The sequence below is a fragment of the Choristoneura fumiferana genome, chromosome 27, assembly GCF_025370935.1.
Source record: "Choristoneura fumiferana chromosome 27, NRCan_CFum_1, whole genome shotgun sequence".
NCBI classification, from domain to species: domain Eukaryota; kingdom Metazoa; phylum Arthropoda; class Insecta; order Lepidoptera; family Tortricidae; genus Choristoneura; species Choristoneura fumiferana.
In genome coordinates, this window is record NC_133498.1 from 7879907 (window position 1) to 7890219 (window position 10313).

Below are 10313 nucleotides of genomic sequence, written 5' to 3' on the forward strand. Positions count from 1 at the left end.
AATTATGAAAAAAGTTCAATATTTTCGCACCACACTTTTAAGGTTATATAAATAAAGTTTACCTACCTATCTAAAATACACCTTTTAAACTTTTTTTTACCAAAATTTGAAAATAGAAAAAATCATGGCAACATTAAGTTTAATTGTTTAGTGGCTGAAAGTCTCCGCTCTCATGACCAAAAAAAAAAAACAAGTTTTAGCGCGCGACCGCACTTGTCAAAGTTTCCCTCCAAACTAAAAATGGCTGCTGCGGTAAATTCAAACAATAAGATGACAGCTGGAGGTAGAGGTAATTGTGTGGTAATTTATTAGTGTATCCAATTACTATTAATTTCTCATACCACATTTATCCTTACTAGATAACTATAGGACACTATAGGTACACTATATACTACTTATTTATATTTACTAGCTGTTGCCCGCGACTCCGCCCGGCCCGCTTTGACTTTGTTATCGCTATCCCGCAGGGACTATGCACTTTTCCGTGATAAAAACTATCCTATCCTAAACTAAACTATATCTAAAAAAGGCCCCTGCGGCATTGTGCCGAAGATGCTGGCAGCATTTCCTCGTTGAATCGCTAGGTTAATTCTTAACTTAACGTAGGACTGTATAGGTCTTAGGACAGACAGACATTTTTGCGTCGGGGGCTGAAAATGTTGGAGTCCGACTCGCACTTGACTAGATTTTCTCGGTACTGTACGGGACCCATGCGCGGGCGCCGGTTTAGCACTTGACCGGTTTTGGGTTCGTGAGGCTTAAGAGGACGAATTTTAAGAAACCGCATATTTTCGATATTTTATAACAATAAACAGGACTAACGGGTATAATTAGTAAAGTATGCTGGCAACGCTAAAACTTCTTGTTTCGTGAATTTAAACCTTATTTCTGTGCGTTGAAAGTTCAACCTGAATTTGCGTGTATTTTGGTCGCTGGGTTAATGAGTTTCCTAAAAACCGTGCTCAAGCAGAATTTGGGGGCACACTGCCGGATTAATTTCACATGAAATTAATGGTCATAATATGAATTCGCATAACAGATTTGGTATAACATAATTGTGCATAACATTGCAAGTACTGGCAATGAATCCGTATAATTGAAATGTTCATAATATTATTAGTTATTTATAGCTTTAATTGTAGCGAAATGATTTTGCGTAATATTATCAGAGTGAGTGAGTATTATATGGGTCAGGCTGAATAGGTTTTTTTTTTGTAATAGCCCGATAATTTAGGTAATTATTTTCACATAGTAGTTCCCTTTTAGATGAAGTTTTAATTAACTTTTTAATGTACAATTATACTTTTTGATACTTATGCTATGGGAGCGCCAAAGTTCGCATACTCTTCGCTAGTCATACCGTAATTTTTGTCCGAATCATCGTTTGTCAATTTTTTTTCCACTTAAACCTAAAATTTTTCTGAAATTTTTAAATGGTCATCCTATAGAAAACTATAGGTTAGGTAGGTTTGTTTTATAACATTCTGAACAATTATTGGATTCAGAGAAAAAAGAGTTATGACAAACGATCATTCTGACAAACATTAAATTCGTTCTTTCAATAAGTATGCTTATTGCATTATCCTTTTAAATTAAATAGTTAAATTTATGCCAGTTCATCGTTATACCAATTTATATTATATATTTCACAGTAGGTAGGTGTGCCTATCTGTTGCCTAGTAGCCAAAGAACAAGTTGCGCTTAGTTTGGGACTTAGTTTAATAGATATCTATTATTTACAATAATAATAGTCGTTATGGTCACACCATTTTCACTCGCAAAGTAAAAAACAAAACGTGTTTTCCACAAGAGATAAAGTAACAATCCAATTAAATAGTATAAAGAAATAAGTATTGAAGATTTGTTGAATATTGTTTTAAACTGACGTCACTTAGTTATTCAATATAGTCAATAAAACGATACTTAAAATAACAAAGGAGATTTTTCACATCAACTTGTCTTAACAATAGAGTACTGTTTCAAGTTATTAACGTGTAAAGGCACTGCGATTATAAGGCGACTGCGTTTATTACCAACTACGTAAATATTCAGCGCTTTTGAGGAGTTTTTCACGTCCAATTACCCTTTCGGAAATTTATTATTTTCGGCAATTATTATTAGTTTGAAAAAGTGTCATGTAAAAGGGCCCTTCAACGTTTGCGGCCTAGTTGCAGAATAAACGTATTGGTTTTTGATTTTTTTGTTTAAAAGGATGAGATGGTGCTCTGAGCAAATTTTTTATGGAAACTGAAGCCAATTGCTCCTCTCTACCACTCAAAGGTTGACTGGCAGAAATCCCTTCAAAGACAAGTTCGCCTTTATATTTTTCGCTTTTTTACGTTAGCTTTTTTTACCAATATAGGTATTGTTTCTTTAAAAAAATATGGCTCTGTCCTTTGGAGGACAATTTTGCCAGTGTCTAGAAGTTTTTGCCGTTGTACGGTAAAAAAAATCTAGAAAACGAAATATGAGAGGTAGTGGTGGATGAACAATGACAGCGCGAATGGGCCTATATAGGTTTAAACAAACAATACCGATGCTAGCATCGGTTTGAGAAGTCGCAAAATTTTGATCATGCTAGATCTAATCAAACAAAAAAAACTACAAAGATGGATCGCGTCAAAGTTTGGAAGTGTGACGTTCTGTGCCGTGACGTCACCTAGAATTTCAAATGGCTATTATCTTATATATAGGGTTAGTCGAGAAAAAAAATCACCCTCACTACGTCATTGGGAGGTACCCTAAAAATTTTTTTCTTTTTTTTATTGTACCACTGTCGGTGTGACTGATATGTATATTCATGTCAAATTACAGCTTTCTAATACTAACGGTCTCTGAGCTTACCCGCTGACAGACAGACGGACAGACATGGCGAAACTGTAAGGGTTCCTAGTTGACTACGGAACCCTAAAAAAAGCTTGTAAAAAGTAGATTTTTTGCGTTTTTATTGTTTTTTGCATTGCGTCGTTACGTTACAGAATGTCGCCGTCTCCTGTGGATTTAACAGTTACGGTGAAGCGAAGGTTATTACTTCTACGGTTCATAAACATTCAACACGTTGTCATTTAAAGCAATTTCTTAGTCAACACGGTCGACTTATAAAAGAAACGATACGTTATTGCAAAGGTGTAAAACGGCTATCATAATAATAAGTACCTGTGCGACCGAGCTTTGCTCGGGCTGAAACTCTGTAACGAGCGTTTTCCCAGAGATAAGACCAAGCTAGATCGATTTGTCATCCCCGAAAACTCTACAAAGTTCATCAAAATCGTCGGAGATATTTCCGAGATCCCCAAAATATATACAAAAGAATTGCTCGTTTATAGGTATTAGATGTATGTAATCATTATTGTAATGTATCCTTTAATTTATCTTTTTTTTTTTCATTTTAGCATGAACATTGTCTGTACCTAATTCTTACTTATGCGAAATAAAGATTTATTATTATTATTATTATTATAAAACAACCAGCCGAGTGGGAGATGGATTCGCGTACCGAGGGTTCCTTACAAATTTGCAGGTGTTTAAATCATTCTATATCCTGAGGTGTGATGTTAGAAACCTCCCGAGTGCTCGGGCGTTACAGTTGTTTGTTGATCCATAGAATATATGGTAGGCTCAAAGGGCGCAAAGCACATTTTCAGGAGAAGATATCATTTGATTGTGATGTATTATCTCACTAATACTATAAATGCAAAAGTTTGTAAGTCTGTTTGTTACTTCATTACGTCTAAGCCACTGAACCGATTCAGATGTGAATTTCATTGCATTCAGATTTAGGTACCTCAGAAGGATAAAGGATAGTTTTTATCCGGAAAATTGCATAGTTCCCGCGGGATAGCGATAAACGAATTCTGCGCGGGCGGACTCGCGGGTAACGGCTAGCCATTTAATAATATTGTAAATCTGTTTAGAAAAAATATACCTGAGTTTCTTGTCGGATTCTTCTCAACAGAGGTTTTTCCGAATCGGTGGTAGATTTTTTTTGACATTCATAAGTGCCTAAATTGAATAAAGAGATTTCAAGCATAAAACTGGATTTTGAAAGGATGAAATGTGGTATGAGATAGTTTGAGATCCGAAAAAAGGAGTTTTATACCGGGAAAAATTTTTTTTACGCGAGATAACGAATTTTTTACTGGATTCGCCGTTAAGAGGTACTAAGTATTATTATAAAAGTTTACTTGTTTTTACTCTTTACTTTACAAAATGGAAATACCAATAAGAGTTCTTGACCACGGAACCCTAAAAACGTTACTAGAAAAAAAGGTGCAAAATACAAAGGCGGTTTCTGAAGGGATCTCTGCCAGTCACCCTTCAGTCAAGTTTGTGATATGCGTGACGTCAGATACGATCATTCTGTAGGAGCAGCAGTCGGTGTCCTTTCAGAGGTTTATCGTGGATACAATAAAATGAAGACGGATGATTTCTCAGATGAATCAGGATTTATTCAATTACAGCACAGCAACAAAATAACAAGCAGTGAGTCGACGGGCGGAAGACGAGATAGAGAGCAGTAGACAACCCATGGTGTTGTCATTACACAAAAGGTCATAAGGCATGCCATGCAATAGAGATAATGCATATCTACATGCCCATTCATTGTCAATCTTAACACTTCCCCTTATGCATTATAATCTAATGCCGAACACAACAAATTGCATGCTTGATGACTCTACATAGACTCTACATTGACTCTATATAGACTCTACATTAACTCTATATTGACTCTACATCAATCCTACATCGACTCTACATCAACACTTTATTGACTCTACACAATGCAAGATTCAAGTAGGTATACAGTCCAAACCATAAAATAACAACCTATCATGCTAACTTAGCATAAATAAACAATTCATGATGCATGTACACATAATCATAATTAGCAAGGCTTTACACACATTTTATTCATCAATAAACTGTTTCTTCTAGCACTTAATACCTTAGTTAGAGCATCGGCTATCATTCTTTCAGTACTCAGATACTTTACAACCATAAACCCTTTTTGCACTAAATCTTTAATAAAATGAAATCTAACATCAATATGCTTAGTGCGCTTATGACACAATTCTTTGTTCTCAATTAATTTATGCGCACTCTGATTATCATTATAAACAATAATGCTCATACGGGTATCTGGAAGTATCTCTGACATAAGGTTCTGAATAAAACATAAGTCCTTAGATACATCTGCTATAGCCATATACTCAGCTTCAGTACTACTCAACGCTACCGACCTTTGCTTTCTGGATTCCCAATTAACTGTGTTATTTCCCAGCTTTATAACGAAACCAGTATAAGACTTTCTATCAAGACAGTCATTTCCCCAGTCAGCGTCACTATATGCACTTAATGACAATTCCTTACTTTTTATAAACAATAAACCGTAATTAATTGTACCTGCTAAATATCGTAGCAAACGCTTGGCAGCTGACCAATGTGATTTCCCATAACAGTTATTATACTGACTAAGTTTGCTACACGCGAAAGCAATATCCGGTCGTGTACAGACAGACAAATACATTAATGAACCAATAAGCTGTCTGTACTTGAATGTGTCATCACTTAAACATTCATTTTTATTTTCCAATTCTAACTTAGTACACTGAAGCATAGGTGTATATACAGGCTTGCAATTAGACATATTAAATTTATTTAAAATGCTCTTTATGTACACAGTCTGGTCTAAAGACAAAGTCCCGTTTTTTCTATCTCTACGAACACGGATACCTAAGTAGCTTTGTATGGGACCCAGATTTTTAATGTTAAATTCTTTCTCTAATGTTTGCAATAGCTTGACTTTACATAAGCTATCTTTTTGATAAAACAAATAAAAATCATCAACATACAATGCTACGATAACAAAATCATTTTTTGACCTTATGTAGTACACACAAGGTTCACTTTTACTTTGAACCAAACCATTGTTACACAGAACATTGTGAATTTTTAAATTCCACATGCGACTAGATTGCTTCAGTCCATATATACTTTTTTGAAGTAAACATACCTTACTATGGTCTACATTATAACCTTTAGGTTGTTCCATATAAATGGTCTCTTCTAAATTTCCATTCAGAAATGCTGTAGTTACATCAATGTGATCTATATTTAAATCTAGTTCATTTGCCAAACTAAATAATATCCTCATGGTAGAGTGGCGTACGACAGGCGAGAATGTATCATTGTAATCAATCCCCTCCTGCTGCGTAAAGCCCCTCGCGACGAGTCGTGCTTTATGACATATAAAATTACCAGAGGCATCATTTTTAATTTTATATACCCACTTACTTTTTACCACATTGACGTTCTTAGGTCTGTCTACCAGTTTCCAAACCTTGTTCTTCATTAGCGAGTCGTATTCCTGCGTCATAGCAGCTCGCCAGTCATCAGCATCAGCGCTGGATACGGCCTCTTCATACGTAGTTGGCTCGAACGCACGACCATTCGCCATCAAAGATAAATCGTAATCGGCATACCTCTTGGGTAGAGCAGAACGCGTACTACGCACTGGACGCTCTGTAGAGGTCGAAGGTCGGGCTTCCGCCTCTGCCGTCACTTCCCCTCCAGCAGACGTGGTGCTGCCCGGTGAGCACTCTTTCACTCCCGCAGAACCATCAGATAGAGAGCCACTCTCACTTGCAGAGCAATACTCTTCATCAGCTCCATCTGAAAAATTTAATGAGTAATTATGATCACGTTTAATACTCTCTAAAATGTTGCTACTATCATTTACAACTCCTATATCAGTACTATCATTCCTGCTAATAGACTCGATGCTACTCTCATTTACATCACTAGGACTACTACTTTCGTTCCTATCACTAATTCCTATGCTACTCTCATTCACATACCTAGGACTACTCGTTTCGTTCCTACAAATTCCTATGCTACTCTCATTCACATCACTGACAATAGTACTCTCATTCCTACTGCTGGAACCAATGCTATTCTCATTCACATCACCTGACAATGACACATTGCAATTATCCTCATTATTTATAAATCCATAAATAAAATCCAAATTAAAATTATTGCAATTATCATTATTATTTTGTCGAAAATTATAAAACCTATTTTCTAAAAATTCTACATCTCTTGACAATACAACTTTTCTCGGGTCTAAACAGTCAGCCAACCTATAACCTTTACTTGTGTCTGAATAACCCACAAACACATATGGTTTTGACTTTGCATCTAATTTACCACGTTTAACATCTGGTACCTTTACATATGCCATACAACCAAAGACCCGGAGTTGACCAAGGTCCACTCTAGACCCAGTCCATACCTCCTCCGGAATACGTCCACCTAATGCCACTGTTGGAGATCTATTCTTCAAATATATGGCGGCCATCACAGCCTCACCCCAAAAACGGCGGTCCAGTCCCGACTGCTGCAGCATGCACCGGACTTTATTCATTAAAGTGCGGTTGAGCCTCTCCGATACGGAATTCTGTTGTGGACAATATGGCACTGTTGTTTGATGCACTATACCCTTTCTTTTCATGAAATGAGAAAGTTGTTTGTTGCAATACTCTCCGCCATTATCTGAACGTAGACACTTAACATACAGCCCTGTCTGCCTTTCCAACATACTAACTAATTCAATAAAACGGTCACATACCTCAGATTTCTTCTTTAATAAGAACCCAAATGATTTCCTCGTGCAGTCATCCGTGAAGGTGAGCAGATATTTCGCGCCACCCCAGCTACTCGGCAGTGGGCCACATACATCAGAGTGTATCAGAGCTAGCGGTTTATCAGCTAGCACACTTGCCCCTTTAGGAAAAGGCTTAGCGGCCAACTTCCCCTCAAGGCAAGGAACACATTTACCTTCCTGCTGTCCTTGGTTCTGTAACAAAAGATTGTTAGGTAACCTATCCCCAAGCGACTGCAAATCCCTCTGATTAATATGCCCCAGCCTCTGGTGCCACAATTGTTTTGCATCCTGAGTAGCAACTGCGGAACTAACAAACTCTCGCCCCTGTGAGGGTTTGTAGTTCACCACATTGCACGAATTCTCACCTATGCTCAATCTATACATACCGTTTTGTACAAAAGCAGACGCAACCCTGTTAAGCCCTTTGTCTACAATGACACACCCTGTCCTGTCGAACCTCACGCTGTAACCTCGACTAATGAGCCTACTAACAGATATTAAATTTGTTGAAAGACCTGGTACATACAAAACGCTACACAATTTTCTTAATTTACCATTTAAGTTCAAAAATACATCACCTATACCTTCACATTGCATTTGTTCATTATTTGCAACTGTCACTTTATTATTAAAAGTCTTCAAATTGACAAAAGAGTCCAGAGAATTACACATGTGCGAAGTACATCCAGAGTCCACGAACCACACATCCTGGTGCACCTCAAAACCTGCAGCCATGGCCTGGTCTTCGCTACTCTTGCTCCTGTGCTTCAGTTTCAATTTTAAACAATTTGCCTTCATGTGACCTACTTTCTTGCAGAAGTGACATCTTCCTTTAAATGATCTATTCTTCAAAAGAAATGCAGTGTTGTTCTCAGAGTCAGACTTCCTGTATTCCTCCTGTAATAAGCGGGCTCGGACAACCTCGCTGGACAATTTCTTTGTCATATTTGCGGTCTCCAAATTTGAAACAAGAGAATCATACTCAACAGGCAATCCACTCAACAATACCTCTGCTACTTCAGTGTCTTCAATTATTTTACCTATATCGGCCAATTGTTGAACATTTGTCATTATAGCTTCTATGTAATCTGACATAGACTTGAAATTGCAGAACTCTATTCTGTGTAATTGTCTTAATAAGAGTACTCTGCGCACCAAACCTGAATCTTCGAAGACGTCAGCAAGGCATTTCCACGCCTCCTTGGCGGTTTTGGCATTTCTTACGTATTGGTATAGGTTTGATTTAGTAGCTAAGCATATTCTTGCTAGGGCGCGCTGGTCACGCAGCACATCTCCCTCACTAGTACCAGTCTCCACAATGTCCCACAATCCATCATGCATCAATGACATTTTTACTGCGAATTTCCAAGAATGGTAATTGCGAGCGCCTTCCAGTTTTTCAATGCTGGCATGAGAGCTTGCGGCATGCATCACTGTCGCTTGCGAGTTCGCGGCAGGCATGTTGCCACGAGGTTCCAACACATCATCACCATTAGCAGGCATATCGCTCCAAAAAAAATATAAATATTTGCGCTTACTTGTGTTCAGTCAGATGCTTAACCTCATCCATCCACGTTCTTCGTGAACTGGGCATACATAACCTGTAGGAGCAGCAGTCGGTGTCCTTTCAGAGGTTTATCGTGGATACAATAAAATGAAGACGGATGATTTCTCAGATGAATCAGGATTTATTCAATTACAGCACAGCAACAAAATAACAAGCAGTGAGTCGACGGGCGGAAGACGAGATAGAGAGCAGTAGACAACCCATGGTGTTGTCATTACACAAAAGGTCATAAGGCATGCCATGCAATAGAGATAATGCATATCTACATGCCCATTCATTGTCAATCTTAACACATTCAACGGGGTCACGCAAAATGGCAAAAACGGAATCCTTATAGTTTCGTCAAGTCCATCTGTCTGTCTGTCTAATAAAAAAAGGAATATCTGTTTATTTCATAACAATTTTACAATTAGTTACATGATATTCCTAGCTAATCTTTATTTTATCTTTATTTTTTTGTCTGTCTGTCTGTCCGTCCGTCCGTATGTCACAGGCATTTTACTCGAAAACTACATCAATGAAATTTGGAGTACAGATGTCTTGTCAAAGCCGCTCTTTAGTTTTGTAGTTAAATTACAAAAATAAATATTTATAGGGGGGCACTCCAAACACGTAAGAGAAATTGAAATATATATTTTTTAACTCGCTTTAACGTGTGGCACATAGTTCGACAGCTCTTTTGAAAAGATAGTAAGGTTTCTCAAAAACTTTTTTGATTAAGTGAAGATTTCCGGAAATAATCGCTCCCAAAGTAGCAAAAATTGTGTCTCTCCCCCTCTATCTTGTAAACCGTTTGTCCAAAAAATATGGAAAGGTAACTCATAATAAATACTTTCAACGAAAATTGGTTTCAACATGATCGGATATACCGTTTTTGAGTTATTTCCGAAAAACTGCGCTCCTCAACAAAAGGACGTTAAGTGCCTTGAAGATACGCTCTTTTACTGGTAATAGATTTTAAGACTGTGTAGTAAGTGTTTTAATTGTGTTATAACGCACATAATATTACTTGTTTTTTTTCCTAATGGCTACGGAACTCTATCTTGGGCGTGTCCGACACGCTCTTAGCCGTTTTTTTGT